This window comes from Pseudophryne corroboree, chromosome 2 (genome assembly GCF_028390025.1).
Source record: "Pseudophryne corroboree isolate aPseCor3 chromosome 2, aPseCor3.hap2, whole genome shotgun sequence".
Taxonomy (NCBI): Eukaryota; Metazoa; Chordata; class Amphibia; order Anura; family Myobatrachidae; genus Pseudophryne; species Pseudophryne corroboree.
In genome coordinates this window covers 864,535,013-864,542,856 of record NC_086445.1, presented here as the reverse complement: position 1 = coordinate 864,542,856, position 7,844 = coordinate 864,535,013, and positions in this window count along the sequence as shown.

Here is a 7,844-nt window from a genome sequence, read left to right as displayed (position 1 = left end):
GCATGCTGGTACTTGTGGTTCTCCAAGTACCAGCAAGCGGGGAGGCTTGCTGGAACTTGTAGTTCTATGACAAAAAACAATATTCTTTTTTTTACACAAACAAAGGCTATCAGCACCCATCCACCGCCCAGGGAGGGGGGGGACAGCATCGGGCTTCACCCCTGGCCCTTGGGTGCCTGGAGGGGGAAAACCCTTGATTTAAGGGGTCCCCACTCCCCCAGGGTATCCCGACCAAGGGTGACTAGTTGAGGGGGTAATGCCACGGCCGCAGGGACCTACATAAATGTGTCCCCCGGCTGTGGCATTATCTTCTCGGCTAGTGGAGCCTGGTGCTGGTTTTAAAAATTCGGGGGACCCCTACGTCTTTTGTCGCCCATATTTTTGGAACCAGGGCTGGCCCAAGAGCCCGGTGCTGGTTGTCTAAATACAGGGGGACCCCAGTAAATTTTTCTCTAGTATTTAAACTACCAGGACCGGCTCAAGGAGCACGAGGATGGTTATGCTTAGGAGGGGGACCCCACGCAATTTTTTTTTTTACATTTTTAACTATTTCTGACCCTTTTCCACAGAGAAGCATGCACGGATCTCACTGATCCGTGCATGACTATCTGAACACGCTAGCAAAAAGCAGGTATTGGAAAGCTCCATTTATTTTACGAATTCTATGTTTTCCCGGCAGTGTTTGGCTATTGGGGGTCATTCCGAGTTGATCACTCGCTAGCTAGTTTTAGCAGCCGTGCAAATGCTATGCCACCGCCCACTGGGGAGTGTATTTTAGCTTAGCAGAAGTGCTAACGCATGTGCAGCCGAGCTCTACAAAAACAGTTTGTGCAGTTTCAGAGTAGCTCTGAACCTAGGGGGTAATTCCAAGTTGATCGCAGCAGGAAATTTTTTAGCAGTTGGGCAAAACCATGTGCACTGCAGGGGGGCAGATATAACAAGTGCAGAGAGAGTTAGATTTGGGTGTGGTGAGTTCAATCTGCAATCTAAATTCCAGTGTAAAAATAAAGCAGCCAGTATTTACCCTGCACAGAAACAAAATAACCCACCCAAATCTAACTCTCTCTGCAGATGTTATATCTGCCCCCCCCCCCCCTGCAGTGCACATGGTTTTGCCCAACTGCTAAAAATTTCCTGCTGTGATCAACTTGAAATTACCCCCCTACTCCGCGCTTGCGATCACTTCAGCCTATTCGTGTCCGGATTTGACTTCAGCCTATTCGTGTCCCAGTGAACGCCCAGCCACGCCTGCATTTTTTCAGACACCTGCGTTTTCACTCACACTCCCTGAAAACGGTCAATTGACACCCAGTAACGCCCTCTTCCTGTCAATCTTCTTGCGGCCGCCAGTGCGAAGGAAAACTTCGCTAGAACCTGAGCACAAACAGAAAGAGCTTTGTACCCGTACGTCGAGCGTGAAAATCGGCAGTGAGCGATCAACTCGGAATGACCCCCATTGTCGGCAGTGATTGAGAATACAAATTCTTAGTAAATTACTGAGTTGTATAAAGTACAACAGAGATTTCCCAAACAGAACTTTTCGCGATCATGTCCGTTACTTTCGTTGGGTTTAGGGGCGTTACACGACTAAACCCGACTACTATGGACACAATATGCTCAATAACAGGAGTCAATTGAATATCGCTATCTCCTATCACTTTAGATGGAAGATCAGGCGCGATATATCAATTGAATAATGGCCAAAAAATATTATTGGTTTCCCTTTGCTACCTCTATGTAGAACTAAGGGGGTAATTCCAAGTTGATCGCAGCAGAAATTTTTTTAGCAGTTGGGCAAAACCATGTGCACTGCAGGGGGGCAGATATAACATTTGCAGAGAGAGTTAGATTTGGATGGATTATTTTGTTTCTGTGCAGGGTAAATACTGGCTGCTTTACTTTTACACTGCAATTTAGATTGCAGATTTAACTCACCACACCCAAATCTATCTCTCTCTGCACATGTTATATCTGCCTCCCCTGCAGTGCACATGGTTTTGCCCAACTGCTAAAAAATTTCCTGCTGCGATCAACTTGGAATTACCCCCTAATTTACTCCGGTCAGAGTGATCATTTGTAGTCTGGAAACGAGGCCATGCTACAGACTTTTTTACTATGATTTGCCTTTGAGCAGCAATAACTGTGACAGCGTTCATTCACCAGAGGTTCAGGTTTCACTGAAAGTACAGGCCACCCATCTCTGGTTCTCTGGTTTGGAGAAGGTCTGGCATTACTTTGTGAGGGAGGGAGGTGGCACAAGAGGGGAGAAGCACATATGGTAGGAGAGGAACTGTCCCTGTGAGTGGCACTGAAATTATCGTTATCTCTCTTCAAGCTTTGATACATATGCCCCCCAGTGCAATATTGTAGCATTAGCGCTAATGTTGCCTACACCCGGTATAGGAGAATCTCAGTAATTTATTCTTGAGGGAATATTGGTCATCAGATTGCGTGGTTCAGCATAGTGTCCTGGTCTTCATATGATGGAGCTCTGCCAAGGGTACTGGTCCAGGTCCCTCTATGGAACTGTATATTTATAATGGTCACCAGTTGCTGGAGGCTGCATGTTATCTTCATCACAAGATAATATGACCTTAACCAATGAAGGGATCAGCAGATGATGCTGTTGCATTCTGTATTGTTCTGCAGCAAAGTGATAGGCGTCTTACTCTTTTCAGGTCTATGCCCAAGAGACACTGCACACACTCTGTATAGTGCTCCTGGGTATTACTTGCTACCGCCTAGTGAATTGATTGGCTTAATGTTGATTCAGCAAAAAGGGTTACCTTCAATGACAAAAAAGGTGCTGGGTACGCGTTAATAATTCTAATACACGCAGCAATTAGTCTGTGCCGCCTTGTAGAATTGGCACTTGTAGTAGCGGCACCACATGCACAGGGTTCAGTAAGTGCATTTGTACCTCTGGGGGAGAAACATTAGAATAATCACATGTAAGTAGACAGGCTGGGTGGGAAGGGAGAGAAACAGCTGATAGTTTGGACCAATAGCAGAGCATTTGGCTGCACGGCTATGGAATGTATCTACATACTTCACAGCTTTCCCTGTAATCCCCATCAAAACTCACTGGGTTTCTTAATACAACTTTGATTAATGTGCGGCAATAAAGGAACTCTTTCTTTTAAACTCTCTGCAGATCACAGACTAGAAATAGGTCACAGCCTGTAACACAGTGCACAATAGGCCCCTTTCCCAGAGGGCGGAGGGAATTGTATTAATAAAAGACAGAGACATGAAAGGCCGAATGACAAACGACGGGGTGGTATGGGGACTAATTCAGAAAAGAAGTTTGCTCCTATGGGTCCGTTTACATCACACCACCAGACTGCTACAGCAACCCCAGCAGTGCCCGCCCCTGTCACACCCTCTTATCTACGGGCAAGGGAGAGGGGAGACTGGCAATGTGAGGTAACTCCAGTTCACATAGCTGTGGGAAATAGAAAGATAAATATTGTACACTCAAAAAAGGAAGCAATATGTACTGTACAAGAATTAGGGAACAACTGGGACATTGGGGGTAATTCCAAGTTGATCGCAGCAGGAAATTCTTTAGCAGTTGGGCAAAACTATGTGCACTGCAGGGGGGGGCAGATATAACATGTGCAGAGAGAGTTAGATTTGGGTGTGGTGAGTTCAATCTGCAATCTAAATTGCAGTGTAAAAATAAAGCAGCCAGTATTTACCCTGCACAGAAACAAAATAACCCACCCAAATCTAACTCTCTCTGCACATGTTATATCTGCTCCCCCTGCAGTGCACATGGGCCCTCATTCTGAGTTGTTCGCTCGCAAGCTGCTTTTAGCAGCTTTGCACACGCTAAGCCGCCGCCTACTGGGAGTGAATCTTAGCTTATCAAAATTGCGAACGAAAGATTAGCAAAATTGCGAATAGACACTTCTTAGCAGTTTCTGAGTAGCTCCAGACTTACTCGGCAACTGCGATCAGTTCAGTCAGTTTCGTTCCTGGTTTGACGTCACAAACACACCCAGCGTTCGCCCAGACACTCCCCCGTTTCTCCAGCCACTCCCGCGTTTTTCCCAGAAACGGTAGCGTTTTTTCGCACACACTCATAAAACGGCCAGTTTCCGCCCAGAAACACCCACTTCCTGTCAATCACATTACGATCACCAGAACGAAGAAAAAACCTCGTAATGCCGTGAGTAAAATACCTAACTGCATAGCAAATTTGCTTGGCGCAGTCGCACTGCGGACATTGCGCATGCGCATTAGCGACTAATCGCTCCGTTGCGACAAAAAATAACAAGCGAACAACTCGGAATGACCCCCATGGTTTTGCCCAGCTGCTAAAAAATTTCCTGCTGCGATCAACTTGGAATTACCCCCATTGTGTGGACTGCATTATATAGTATAATGACTGAGTAAAGTGTTTAGTCTACTTTTACTTTTTTTAAGCACCATAGTATCAGGTGCATTATCACAAAAATATAACAGGCATTTATGTAAAAGATTACTTAGGACAGTTCATATAGAGGGAAATGTATCAAATTGTCTAAAGAGTGGAGACATGGACAAGGGGAGAATTCAGCCATTGCAACCAATCAGCTTCTAGCTAACATTTATCAAGTACATTTTATGTAATGATAGGTTGAAACAGATTGGTCGCTCTTGGCAACTTGAGCTTTCAATTCTCTACTTTAGAAGGATTTCTACGGTACATTTCCCCCATGGGGTCAAGAGCTGTAATGAAAAGCCACACAGGTGTTATATACCCCCATCTTCTGCTATTAGGTGACCGCGGCAGCAGGGAGGCAGATAGTAGTACAGAAGAGCCAGCACAGGTGCAGTATTGCACGAAGTGGCACCACTGTTGCTACGTCATTCATTACTTTGGCAGCATGCACCAGGTATCAGGAGTAGTCACCAAGGGCGCCTCTCTCTCTTGCTCCTCTTTTTCTCTCTGTCTGTCTCCCACCTTAACATCCACTCTCTTTTTCCCTGCTTGTTCCCCCTCCCTTCCTCTCCCTGACACTCTCCCTCTTTCTTGCATCCCTCTCGTTCTCCCTCACTGACACCCTCTCTCTCTATCTCCTTCCCACTCACTACCATGGAAGCCTGCAAACCGATCATCAAGGTACCATATGGTTAATCTATGGTTAACTCTTATTAACCATGGCCACTAGCTTTCTCATGCACCCCTGTGTGGACTCTATTATCCTGAACCTGTCTGAGCTGCTCCTTAGCAATCTATCTAGCCAGTGTAAGGTGACTAGTGTACTTTTAAAAGCCATAACGTGTGTGGCAGGTGCACATTAAATCTAGCAGGCAGATGATGTGTGTAACAGCAGTGAAGTAGTCAGGTTTTAAGACTCAGTGATAGTGTAGGACCTGCAAGAAAGTGGGGTACCTTGGCGATCGGTTTGCAGGCTTCCGTGCATTGGCCAATCCACTAACTAAACCCCCATCATTTATTTATTGATGTGGTGAGGATAAGTGAGCTTACTTTGGTGAGTGCTGGGCTTTCTGTTTGTACGTATTAGAGTGATGTGGTCATGGGCTACATGCACCCCACCCTATGAGTGGTAAGTGCAGCTGTGTACCCCGCTCCTGGGTTGGCGAGTGCTGTGATATGTGCACCCCACCCTATGAGTAGTAAGTGCATAGCTGTGTCCCACTTCTGGGGTGGTGAGTGTTGTGGATTTCAACTTGTGTGTGTGTGTGTGTGTGTGTATATATATATATATATATATATATATATTAAAAGAACAATATGAGCGCATACACAATAAATTTCAAAGGACAGTCCTTTGTGGAACTACAAGTCCAATATTGGATAAATCACTTCAGTTGAAGCACACTGAAATCCAGACCTTCCCCAGGTGATTATTGTCAGTCTGCACACCGGGATGCCGGCTGTCGTCTTCCCCAAGCATTCAAGTTCTGAACGGGTAAAGATTTTCTAAAAACATATAAAAAGCAGGGGTGCCAATAGTGCATTAAAAGTGTAACAAATTTATTTCAAAAGTTTCAAAGTGCAACAACAGTAGGTATACTCCACACCAAGGCTGGCGGTTAAACGCCCATACGCCCATATGCGTTTCGTCACCGGACTTCGTCAGTGGGTGACACCCACTGACAAAGTCCAGTGATGAAACACGTATGGGCGTGGTTTGACGTAAGGAACAGATCCCGGTCTGAGGATGCGGTGTATATATATATATGCCCCTAACTGTCCTTGGGCAAACAAAGTCTCTGAAGGTTTTTATCAGTCCTGTCTCTCACAGGTATATCAGGGGCTCCAGCCTGGCTTGGCTTGGCTGCCACGGCTGATCACGGCTCCTTCTGGCCTACTCACACTTAGGCTCGCTGGCCTTGCTTCTTCCCAGTAACATGTAGCTCAGTCCCAGAGTTTGGTAGCCCACCTTGCCATGTGCAGGTCTGGACTGGCCTCCTGGCCCTCAATGGCTTCCTCGCACAATGAACTCTGACTGGCTTTCACAATCCCACTTGGACTGTGTGTCTGCTGCAGCCCCACCTGGGCTCTGTCTCAACAGGGCAGCCTTTATGTGCTCTTAGGTGTCCACTAGTCCTGCAGGCCTCCACCAAAGCACCAGGACAGATCACATTAAGAAGAAGACCTGGAAGTGTACATAAGTGGGCAGTATGGGGCAGGTGAGTCCATCCGGAGTAGGTAAAGACACAGTCAAAAGTAAAATCAAGTGTATGTCACCTACCTGGCCCTGGCTCCTGTGGCTTTTTCAATGCAGGACTGTTGTAGCTCTGCCCACAATGTTCTTGTCCTTCGTCATTGCGCTTTGCATGGGCTGATTCAAAATGTATTATTATTTTCTCTAACGTCCTAGTGGATGCTGGGACTCCGTCAGGACCATGGGGAATAGCGGGCTCCGCAGGAGACAGGGCACATCTAAATAAAGCTTTTAGGATCACATGGTGCGTACTGGCTCCTCCCCCTATGACCCTCCTCCAAGCCTCAGTTAGGTTTTTGTGCCCGTCCGAGAAGGGTGCAATCTAGGTGGCTCTCCTAAAGAGCTGCTTAGAAAAAGTTTTTTTAGGTTTAAATCTCAGTGAATCCTGCTGGCAACAGGATCACTGCATCGAGGGACTTAGGGGAGAGATTTCCAACTCACCTGCGTGCAGGATGGATTGGAGTCTTAGGCTACTGGACACTTAGCTCCAGAGGGAGTCGGAACACAGGTCCTCCTGGGGTTCGTCCCGGAGCCGCGCCGCCGATCCCCCTTACAGACGCTGAAGACGGAGGTCCGGAAAGCAGGCGGCAGAAGACTCCTCAGTCTTCATGAAGGTAGCGCACAGCACTGCAGCTGTGCGCCATTGTTGCTACACGTCTCACTGATTCAGTCACGGAGGGTGCAGGGCGCTGCTGGGGGCGCCCTGGGCAGCAATATTAAATACCTTTAGTGGCAAAATAAATACATCACATATAGCCATTAAGGCTATATGTATGTATTTAACCCAGGCCAGTTTTCTTAAAACCCGGGAGAAAAGCCCGCCGAAAAAGGGGCGGAGCTTATTCTCCTCAGCACTCAGCGCCATTTTCCTGCTCAGCTCCGCTGGTGAGGAAGGCTCCCAGGACTCTCCCCTGCACTGCACTACAGAAACAGGGTAACAAAGAGAAGGGGGGCATAATTTGGCGATATTGATATATTAAAAGCGCTTATATCAAAAACAACACCTTCTAGGGTTGTTTATATACATTTATAGCGTTTTTGGTGTGTGCTGGCAAACTCTCCCTCTGTCTCCCCAAAGGGCTAAGAGGGTCCTGTCTTCGATTAGAGCATTCCCTGTGTGGCTGCTGTGTGTCGGTACGTGTGTGTCGACATGTATGAGGA